The following is a 12,395-nucleotide window of genomic DNA, read 5'->3' as shown; positions in this document are numbered from 1 at the left end:
AAAAAAATGAATAATTTGCTAAAGATGTATTCTACATTCCCTTTCAGCAGTGTTTTTTTTTAATTTGGTTATAATGTGATTATAACAAATATTTTGAGCATTAGTTTTAGGTTTTTTGTTGGAAGGTTAATATTTTTGTTAATTATACTGTTTTTTTAAATGTATTACTGCCTTCATAATTGTGATTTTATGACATCCAGAGGCAGATATTTCTCCCAATGGAATGAATCCTTAATCATAAGAGGATGATGAATGAGTAAATAGGATTCAGGTTACAGAAATTTAATTTATGGTAAATACAATGATTCCTCTTTTAAATAAGGGATAACTATGTTGGGAAATTGCACAAATGACCATTTCAGACATTGGCCTTCAGAGATCAGATACCGGGCACGGATCAATAAGCTGGGAGCATGCCTACATTTCTAGTAACTAGTGCATTTGTAATGGCATCAAATTGGATTCCACTGTGTCACTCTGGCCATATGCTCATTTATGCAATCCAAACTCCATGGATTATAATGGTTCCATGGATCTGAAGCTGCCAGCTTCAATCTTTCCAACCAATTCTAAGTCTATGAACCAAAACAGATATATAAAATGATTGAGGGATGAATTCCACGGCCAAGAAAGCAACTTAAATGTTTTTTCTTTGTAAATGTTATCAAAGAGGTAAAATAACAGCATAAAAAAAAACATGGTCCCAAATTGAAGTGACTTCCTTCAAAAATAGATACAAACATAATATTACCTAAGATTATAATTTAATCAGCAAGGCAATTCTTTGAAATTTAGTAAGCATCCAATAACAAAAATGTACAAGCAAAGTCTTTTGGTCATGATGCTAACTGTATGCACCATAGGGTAAATCTCCATAACAAAGCCACATTTACTAAGCCATTCGTGAATATACAGTGTTGAAAAATTTGGAATGCCAAGTCATTCTCACAAATGGGTTGCTGTGTACCATATGTAGGAAAAATACAGATGAACTACAGAGACTCCATGAATTGCCATGGTTTAACAGCCAGAGCAGCACACCCCCATTTCCTGCAACATTAAGATTTGTTGATAGTGTAATTCCAGGGTACATGTACATATGATTCTCCTAGGCTCAAAGAAGGTAGCTGACCAAGACAGACCATTCTACTAGGACTTCAGATTTTGCTTTATGATTTAAGGTCAATTTTAATCAGAAGAGGTGAAAAGGGAATAAGATTGTTCAATCCATAGCTTCAAGAAATCAGAACGATCATTCAAAATACCAGGGGTAGCTAGGTGGTGCAGTGGATAGAGCACCGGCCCTGAAGTTAGGAGGACCTGAGTTAAATCAGACCTCAGACCAAACACTTGACACTTACCACTATATGACCCTGGGCAAGTCACTTAACCCCAATTGCTTAAAAAAAAAATTCAAAATAGCAGCCATTTTTCCAAAAAGAAAATGTTAGCTTTTTTTTTTATCATTTTAACTGTGAAGATATTGGAAAATATTGAAAGAAAGGGTAGAAATAAAAAAAATCCTGAAATCTTTAAATTTATGAGATTCTTTGTTTGTTTTGCTACTGATTTATTTGGGGGGGGGGGAAAGAGGTTTAAATACAGTCAAATAATCCAAGGGGAGTGTTACAAAATTTCGAAGAGTCATTTTGTTAGTAAGTGCCTGAGGGAATGTCTGCACCTATCTCTCCATGTTTCTCTTTTAATGGCAAAACATAAACTAGAACAGGTGAAAGGCCAAGGCTGACTTCTAGGACTTGACACTTTGCTTCAGCCAACACAAGTTGACTGTAACTACCTATCTGGGCTTTGCCAGCAGATATTTCCAGAGACATAACAGTCACAGTTTGCTTTCTGGGTTATTTCTATCCTCTGCCTGACTATAGTTAAAAATTAAATGATATGACTGCTGGGCTTCAAACTTTGCCTAAGCACTGTAAATGTAAAGTGATGGAGATAGGAAACTGCCATGGGAGTAATCAGTGTTTGTCCACTGTGCTCTGAACTTGAGAGAAAAAAGGGCCTTTCCTGGCCACATTCCATTAATGGAATATGGAATGGAATAAGCATTTTTAAAGCACCTACCATGTGCCAAGCACTGTGCTAAGTGTTTTACAAATATTATCTCATTTGATTCTGTCAGTTTTTTTCCTCCTTTTATAATTGAGGAAACTGAGGCAGAAAGAGGTTGAAGACTTGCCAAGGGTCACACAGCTACTAGGTGTTTGAGCCAGATTTGAACTTAGGTCCTCCTCTCTCTAGATCCAGCATTCTACCTACTGAATCACCTAGCTGCCTCATTAATAAGTCAATAATGTCTCTTACTTAAATATACTCCTGCTTAAGCTTCTTCAAATCTCTGAAATTAGTGATAATGATTTCTCTAGTGCTAGAAACTCTAGGGCTAGGGTATGCTAAAACACTCAGCCCCAACTTTATGCTTGTCTAGTAAATGTCTGAGTTAGGGTTTGAACTCACTCATTGAACAACCTTCCTGACTCCAAATCTAGCACTAGAGAAATCATTATCACTAATTTCAGAGATCTGAAGAAGCTTGAGCAGGTTGCCTGCAGGGATTCTTATGTATACTTTAGTGACCACTGTTTGTATGTGAGTTTATACCAATGTTTTAAAGGACCTGTATCACTGACTCTTCCCCTGAAGGGAAGAGGGGATGGGAATGCTAACCTATCTCTTGGGGTTTTAATCCTTTTTGTATTGTGGCCCCCTTTTGCTGTCTGGTGAGTCCTGTGGATCCCTTCTCTGAATAATGAATTTAAATGCATAAAGTAAAACTCATAAGATTAAAACGGAAAATTATTGTACTGAAATACAATTACCAACATATTCCCTTACCCTCCCCCAAAAAAGTTAGCTCATGGAGAGTCTCAGATTAAGAAACTGTAGGGCTAAGGTATGCTAAAGCACTCAGCCCTAACTGTATGTTTGTTTAGGCTCTAAGTATTCCAGGGAACTATCTAAGGTTGTAAATTACCGAGGAGCTAGTGATCTACATCAGTACAGGGAGTTTCCATACGTAATGATTCCACACCAATGTGTGATTCACACCAATGAAATCACAGGTCTGGGCAAAAAGTGAAGTAAAAAGAGTCACACAGGTATTACATCTGAAAGTCACGCTACAACTGTGAGAGGTAGGTAGCATAAATGTGTTTTTTTTTTTATTCTTGTACATAAGGAAACTGAGTTTCAGAGAGGTGAAATGACTATTGGTAGACACATGGCCAATGAGTCCTGGAGCTGAGATTTCCAGGTGGGACTCATGTCAGCTGGATGTTCTGCTATATCACTGCCAATTTAGTGCTATCTAACTTTAATGTGATGATTAAGTTAATCAGTTACAAAGTAGCACACTTTGAAAGAATATTCTGAAACCAATTTATATTCCATGAAAAATAAAGTTTTTATTTCAGTCTGGTAAGAGTGAGGTAGGTCCAGTAGAAAGAGTGCTGGGCCTGGAGTCAGGAAGACTCTCCTTCTTGAGTTCAAATCTGAATTCAGACGCATACTAGCTGTGTGACCCTGGTCAAGTCACTTAGTCTTCTTTCCCTCAGTTTCATCATTTGTAAAATGAGCAGGAGAAGGAAATGACAAACCACTCTAGTAGCTTTACCAAGAAAATCCTAAATGGAGTCCTGAAGAGTCTGAAATGATTCAACAACAAAAAGAAAGAGCCAGCGTGACCTGACAAAGTCCTGGATGTAGGTTCAGGGAGACCTCAGTTAAAAGCCTGCTTCTGGCACTCACTAGCTGTGTGACTATAAGTAAATCTCTTATTCTCTCTGGGTTTCAGTTTTCTTTCCTGTAAAATGGGGGTAATGTATTTTCAGTACCTCACAAGTTTGTAGAGAGGTTTAGCTGATAAATTGCATGTAGAAAGCTTTGAAAACTCTTCTGCTATCTACTTAAATCACAAATAGATCAATCATCTTCTGGTTATATTTCTTCCAAAATAATAATAATAGCTAACAATTACATAGCACTATATACTAGGTACTGTGTTAAGCACAGTACCTAGTATATAGTGCTATGTAATTGTTAGCTATTAAATAGGATAGTTATCCTATTTAATCATCACAACCTTGAAAGACAGGCACTATTATTATTCTCATTTTACAGATAAGGAAATAGAGGCAGAGAGAGGTTGAGTGATTTACTCAGAGTCACAAGCTAGTAAATGCTTACAGTAAAACACATAGGATTAAAAGGAAAAACAATTGTATTGAAATACAATTGCCAGCATATTCCTCTATTCTCCCCCCAAAAAAACTAGGGCAACATTTAACAGTTTTAAGATGTAATAGTACCTGGGTTTTATGGGTTTTTTATTCATTTTGTTAAGTATTTTCCAAATACATTTTAATCTGGTTGTAGCAGAACTCAGGAGGGTGTGGACCACTTGTCTGACACCTCTGCTGTAGAGTGTATCAGCACACACTCTACATTTCTGTAATTCTGAGATTAATTGACTAGCCCAGGGACAGCCAGCCAATATATGTCAGGGGCCAGACTTGAGCTTGAGCCATGCAGATTCTACTGTGAATCTTCTGTCCACTAAACACTCTGCCTCTTGATGATATAATGATGCATGGAAAATTGTTTTTGAAAGTTCTTATGGGGACAAACATTCTTCTCACTTCCTCTCCCTAAAGCTCTGCAAAGTTACAAATTTCATCTCCTTCATTTTATTCCTTCAGGGGCTTTATTTCCCTCAGTGCTTTGAATATTGTGGGTACCTAGAAAAGGTTCCTTGTTGAATTGAGAGACAACTAAATGCTTCCTCTTCAGAGATGAAGCAACAGAAATGAAACTTCTCCCCTAACCACATCACATCTTCTAATGTAAACTGATTTAAAATATTATTAGTTTGTAGGGTTTTTTTTCTTTTTTGAAGCCAATAAAAGAAATTCTTATACATTTAAAATATATGGGGAAAAAGGGGGAAAAAAAACCTCCCTGGGTAAGAGGAAACATGTGGGAGTAGAATATTCACTTTCAAAGCCCTTCATTCCCTAGACATAAAAGGCCCTCTCATTTTCTCCAAATGAATTCCAACCCTGACTTCTTCTGTGCTGTCTGATTCTGGCATGTAATAAAATGACCCTGATCTGGAAGCTTTAAAATGCTCTCCGTCTCCTATAATATTAACGAGACTGTGCAGGAAGCTAAGGAGGCAGGAGGCTGGACCCATTCCATCTGAGATCATCAGCAGCTCTTCAGAGGGATTTATTGAAGGGAATTTTATCTGGATAATAGTATCTTCCTCATTATTAATGATGCTCTGAAATCATGTCCTTCCTAGAAAGCTTTTCCTTCCCTTTACCAAACTGCTTCATCTCTTGAAAATGGACGGGGCGCCAACAGTTTCTCTAAGGGGCTGGAAAGGGCCAATCTTTGATTTCTTGCCATAGCCACAAACACATTTCCCCTCCCTGTCCAACTAATTAATGAGGCATTATTACCCAAACAACCTCAGTATAATAAGAAGTTTTAAATGCTCATGTAAGGTTTAATAGGAAAGAATGTTGCAAATGCGGTACAACCAAGATGAACAGATCACTTGAGAAGGACCATAGAGTGAGAACATCATAGGAGACCACAAGAGACATTGTTTTCATGATATCTATTCCATCTAAATAAGAGCAGAAAAATAACCCTGGGCCTCAGATTGTTGGGAAGCTTTCCATGTTGTCGGTCCATGTTGTCGGTGTGCTACAATTTAGCTGGAATAAGTATTTCCAGATTCCAAAAACATAATTTATAATTCCCATCACTTGCCTCCTTACCCTTGAACATTGTAAATCAATAGAAGCATTTAGGACTAGGATTAGAATAATCTGGCAACATTAATTCAACCAACATTTATTAAGTGCCTACTGTACGACAGCCTCAGTCTTTCTAATATCAACATTCTTCCAATTTATTGTGTTCTCATGAGCCATGGAGAATTACAGGTTCTAAAAAATTGCAATTGAATATTATTAAGAAGGCAGGGAACAGATGATGGATATGAGCATACTGAAATATATTATAGAAAAGAACATGGGAATGAAAGAAAAAAGTAAAGGATGTCATTAAAGAAAGATGTAATTGAGAAACATGGATTTCTCATGTGATGAGAGTAAAGGCTAACATATGGAGATTCTGTGTCCTGTGGAAGAAATAAGGAAGGCCCACAGATCAGTGGGTGTACCCACTGTGGTGAACACAGAAGTTATGCACATGAGTCACACAGGATGGGAAGGTATAGATGGGTCCTATCTACATCATTGAAGAGAATATCTGTATCAAAGATATTAGTGACCCAAAGCCTTCGAGATAGAAACACAACAAGGAAATAGCCCCTCCTCCTCAAGGAGCTTACTTTGCTAATATAAATTTAACTGAATGAAAACAAAATGTCCGTATTTAAGTAAATAAAAAATATATTAAAAGTCATGAGTATGCTGCAAAGGGGGTGTGGCTAAAATCAGAGAGAAAGTATAAGTATGGAATGAGGAATACACTATCAGACATTGCTAAAGTATTGTTATTTTTGCTGTTTGTTTTATTGTACTTATTTTTTTTTACATGGAAAGGTATGGTAGTGATCAGGGAAGTCTTTAGGAAGTTACAATAATGCAAAAAAAACCCCACCATATTTGTTTAAAAACACAGAACAAAACAAAAAATAAAATAAAAAATAGAATGGAGTCAGGTTATGAAGGGTTTTTAGTGTCAGTCTGAACTTTATCTTAAACATAATAGGGAGCTATGCAAACTTCTTAAGTTAGAGAGTTATAGTCATACTTATGCTATAGTAATATCAACTTTGACATCTACGTGAAAGATGAGTGCGCTGCAAATACCAGCTAAGGACAGCTTTATGTAGGGTACCCAGTTTATTAGGTAATGAAAAGGTAAAAGTAGAAAACTTACAAGGAAGCAAAGAAAAGATGGACAGCTCTCAACACAATGTGTAATATTTATGATACAGGCTTTCTTGAAACAAAAAGTTATTATTGTATATTTTGATTTTTTTCTTATGTTCATCTATGCACATGACAAGATTTTTTTTCTTTTTATACTTTATATTTAAGTTTCAATTTATTTAAGTTTATGACTTTTTTCTTTTCTCTATTCTATATTTGAGTTCTGGTGTTTGAATCTAAAAATTAAAAACAAAAGAAAAACTATTTTTAAAAGGTAAAAGAGTTAGCGACTAATCCTACCAATTTGTCATACCATTCTGTATCACTATTTCCATCTGAGGCCTCAAAAAGGTTCAAAATTTTTATCAGCAAATATACATATGATGAACTACCCTGAAGCTCTTCTCTGCCATTGTCTTTGATTTCTATGATGAAGAAGGATGATGGGGATGGGAGGGATGGTCTCTGTTCACAATGGCACCAATGATATTACCAGTTCTACCATTCCTCCATTGGAAAGACATAGGATTTAGAACAAGATTATTCCTCAACACATCAGGGATCTCATGAGTAACTTACAGATTGAGAACTAAGAGGTCAAAATATATTTGTTTGTTTGTTTGTTTTTCCCTCCTCACTTGCTCCAAGAGCTATTTCATCTTTCTTGGTCTCTTTATCTATAAAATAAGGAGGCTAGACTAAGTTTCCTCTGGTTGTGTTTATCCTTCATTCTTGAAGAGGACCATCACATCAGGGAGATGATTACATGACTTTCAACTGACTTTGATTTGAGTGAGGGAGTGCTGTGCAATGTCACCAGCCTCACTTTCTCCTCCAGAGACATCTGGGTCCAGTGGCCAGACATTCATCAGGATGACTGAAGAGGTCTCTTGCAGCTCTAAAATAGCATCAGATAACTGTGATTTCTTTGTAATCTGTGTCTTTATCTCATGATTTCAAAGTAATAGTAATCTCATCTGGCATTTATAAAGGTTTTTACAGTGCTGTTTGATCATCACAGCCACCTTGTGAGGGAGATGCTACATTATTATCTCCATTTGAAGAAATCACATTTCAGAGAGGCTAAGACACTTGCTCAAGGACAAATGGCGGGAAAGTCTAAGAGGCAGGCTTCAAACCCAAGTCATCTTAATGCCAAGTCCAATGCTCATTCTTATTCATCACATTGTCTCTAAATAAAGTTGATTTGAAAAGTTTGTTGCTTCCTTGCTTCCTAAATAATTTACATGTGTAACCACAAGATTATGTGTAACAAAAACGTAATCAAATGACTAAAATGGTGTGAATAAAAATGTCATCAATTGTAAATAAAGTGGTACTGTCTTTTCTTCTTAGTACCTTTCTCCTTGCAATCCATTGCGTGATACTCAAGCACAGAGATTGAGAACTGGAAGGGACTCCAGAGACCATACATGGTATAGCCCTTCATTTTATAGATGAGGAAATTGAGGCTGAGGAAGGTTAAATGATATTCCTCAGGCCATATAGGTAGTAAGCATTGAAGATGGGATGTAAACCCAGAGCCTCTGACTCCCCTCTGCCAAATGAGGAAGAAGCCAGATAGCATCAATTAAAAGACACAAATAGGTTAAGATTGAGTGTGTCCCACAGCCCTTCCATAATTTAATAGATAAATCTTAGGAAGTTGTCTGAGACTCAGAGAGGCAGATTTACTTTGTGATGTCTTCCTGCTTCCAAGTCTAGCTCTCTACGGAAAATGCCATATTCCCTGTGGGCAACAATAGTTGCAATATTCTTGAGAATCCTGGAAGAAAAGGGGCTGAAAAGATTATTTTGCTTTAAATGCCTCTATAACACTTCCTGGACTTAAGTGCTTTAAAAGAAAGTTTCTTAACTCTTAATTAATACGAAATTCCCAGACAAATAAGAATTCAGTGGTACTACTGTTACGACAATTTGAAGACATCAACCCCAAAACACTAACACAGAAAAAAATGTTGATAATGATAACTGGCATTTACATACTGCTTTAATGTATGCAAAAATGCTTTCCATATGTTGTTTTTCTTTTCCAACCTTACAAAAATCCAATAAGGCTGCACTACAAGTTTTATTATACATATTTTATTGATGAAGAAGCTTGAGGTCAAGTGGCATGTCCATGGTAATACAACAAGTTGATTGTCAGAGAATGGAATTGAACTCAAGTCTTTGTGCCTCCAGGTCCCTCTCTTTCTTCACATTTCTTTTTTAAAAATACCTGTAATTTTATTTTTATTTTTATTTTTTTGCGATACACATGAGCAAATCAGGCCTTATGATAAGTCATTGATATAGTTAGTGTTCACAGGATTGTAACCTGAGAAAAGACCTTAGAGATCATCTAATCCAATTATTTCACTTGATGGGAAAGGAAATTAAGGCCCAAAGAATTTAAATGACTTGCCTGGGGGCATATATTTTGGCAGTTGCAGAGGCCAAATCTTCCATTCTTTCTCATCAATTTAGGATTTTTTTATTTCACGAGTTGACCCTCAAATAATAAAATGATCGTTGAATTGTCAATCTAATTGATTACTTAGTCACTGACATACAATATAGTATTGATAACTAATTACTACATATGTTGTATTTGCTATTGGATGAGCTAAATCCATCTGTTTCACATTGATTTATTAAATTATATGTGTATTGACTCAAATATTCAGTTGTGTAACATTTTGGCAGCACACTGTCACTCACCTTGCAGGATGAGCATCCCTGGCCTGGAAGAGCCCTGCACAACCATAGTGGAGGGTTCACTGGTATCACTGGATAATGGGTGCCTCCAAGCTGTGTCACAGGAGATGTACTGTATTTGTGGACCATTTCTGAGGTTCTGCCTGGATTGGCCCAATCACTTGTATGGACCATGAGTTACAGAATTTGGAGCTAGCTAAGACCTTAGAAATCATTTAGAAGTGACCCCTTCATTTTACAGATGAAAAAAACAAAGGCCAGAAAAATCAAATGAATCCCCCAAAATTATAGAAGAGTGTCTGGGAGGGTGCCAAATTTCTACATGGAAAATCATAGAAAATCAAAAGGCATGATAAATAGCCCATTTTATGTCATTGAAAATTTAATCTTGGAAAATTGACATACATTCAAGGGGATTAGCTATTAGATTTGTCTAAAACTGACATTCTGTCCTATCTTGCATCTCTTTTTTTCTTGTAAAGATGATAATTCATAATGATGAGGATATTGTTTCAATATTACTGCTATAATTTCAGAAGTCCAAAGCAACCTATGTCTCTCAGGGGAAGTATTGCTCTGGGGGAATTGGAGCTTTTGTATTCTCCCTCAGTGACAGTTCCCACACTGTATAACTCAATCTCTCCTACAACAGATGGGAGGGGTAGAAACATAATGGAATTATTGGCAAAAAAAAATAGTGGATTGTAAATCAATCTGGAACTTCAAAGTCATGAAGACACCCCTAGACAATTAATTAAGGAATGTTTGGAGAGGGAGCTGGATTCTTGGAAGTGCTCATTTGGTGAGGGGGAGTATCAAAAAGAAAGGCAACTAGAATGTACAGTGGATAGAGGGCTGAGCCTAGAGTAAGAAAGATCTGTGTTGAAATCTGGCCTTAGACACTAGCTGTGTAAAAAGAGGAGAGCTGTAAAATTGAGGAAAAGGCAATAATGGAGGAACAGCTGTCTGAACCTGAATATGAACACACACACACACCTATGTGTGTGTATATGTGTGTACTATATATGTATATGTACATGTATGTATGCATGTACATGCTTGTACTTGGGTAGGTTAATAGAAATAGAAATAAATATAGATATGGATATGATGTGGAAAGGAAAGAAAGATGAGAGTGTATGTGTCTCTGTGTGTGTGTGTGTGTGTGTGTGTGTGTGTGTGTGTGTGCGCAAGAGAGAGAGAGTTTCCCAGAACAATGTCATAAATAGAAAACAGTATTTCCTACCAACATGAATTGCAGCTATTTGGATGCTATGGTATTTGTCTTTTTGAAAGAAAACAAAGTATTTTCCCAACTTTATTTTTCATTCAGCTTCTTCTGTGGGTAAACATAACCCTATGGTTTATGTTTTCCACATCCACATTCCACAGGTTGTTTAAATGCTTTATGACTTGAAATTGCTTTAACATTCTATTGCATCTAAATATATCAATTAATCTCGGTGTGTGTTCTATCACCCTCCCCAGTAGAGTGTGAACTCCTTTAGGGCAGAGGTTATTTTTTTTCTCTTTTGTAACTGTGGAACCTTTCAGAGTACTTTGCTCAAAGGTCTCTGTACTTGATGAGTAAGATGTAGTGGACAATATCAAAGCAGCCGCATTCACAGAAACCTCAGTTGAAGGGTGTGCTGGAGTCAGCTTATACCCTCTGGAGAAAGTTGATTGTTAAATTTTCATTGTGAGGAATTACACCTCAGAAATTAGCCAATAATAGAAATCAGGACTTTATTTGTTTATTGTGGTTATTGATTGTTTGGACTTGATAAAGTGATGGAAAAATGTTAATAATATAAATTAATGCTTTATTTTTTTCTTTCAGAAAGGAGTTGTTAAGCATTTACCAGCACATCTTTGTCTGAATTTGACTTGTCTCTGACAGTTATTAGTCATGTGGCCCAAGGTAAGTCACCGAACTTGTTCCTTAATCTGTAAAATGGGGATAATAATAGCACTTACCTCACAGGGCTGCAGTGAGGATCATATAAAATGTGTAAAGTGACATATAAATGTTAATCATTATTATTATTAGCCACTTACTAAATTTTTGTTGAATTTAATGATGCTTTTTAAGAAGAAGGTTAAAACCAAATGAAAATAGGTTAAATTAAGGTTATAAAATATCATTCCTTATATACATTTTATCACAATAAATTTGGGTCTACCTAAATAGTGCCAACTCCTCTCCCCCTCCCTTCCAATATAGTATGAGTGATTGTAGAAAGAAAACAGTAAGTTTGGAACAGAGATGATTTGAATTTTCCCATTTTGTCACCATCTATTTATAACATTTCAAATGATGGCAATTGGAAGGTTTTCCCTAGGAGACTGCAAAAAACTTTGATCAACTTTCATAGAAAACACAGCTGCAGTATTTTGTTTTTAATTATAGCTTGTTTGATGATGACCAATTACCACATTAAATAGGGAGTCTGTCAGACCTCATCATAAAATGTCTGCTGGTGAAGCCATTGCTTTAATTTGGGAACATTCCTAATCCTAAAGATTTTGTTGAATTTAAGATCTATCCATGTCTTTCAATTGTTGAAATGATCCATTGAAAGGAAAAATTTTGGTAGGGAAAAGAAAGATAGTGCAAAAGAGAAAGAAAGAAAGAAAGAAAGAAAGAAAGAAAGAAAGAAAGAGAAAGAAAAGAAAAAGAAAGAAGAGAAAGAAAAAGAAAGAAAGAAAGAAAGAGAGAGAGAGAGAGAGAGAGAGAGAGAG

Source organism: Phascolarctos cinereus, unplaced genomic scaffold (assembly GCF_003287225.1).
Source record: "Phascolarctos cinereus isolate Bilbo 61053 unplaced genomic scaffold, phaCin_HiC Scaffold_9;HRSCAF=440, whole genome shotgun sequence".
Lineage (NCBI taxonomy): Eukaryota > Metazoa > Chordata > Mammalia > Diprotodontia > Phascolarctidae > Phascolarctos > Phascolarctos cinereus.
Note: the sequence above shows the minus strand (reverse complement) of the source record.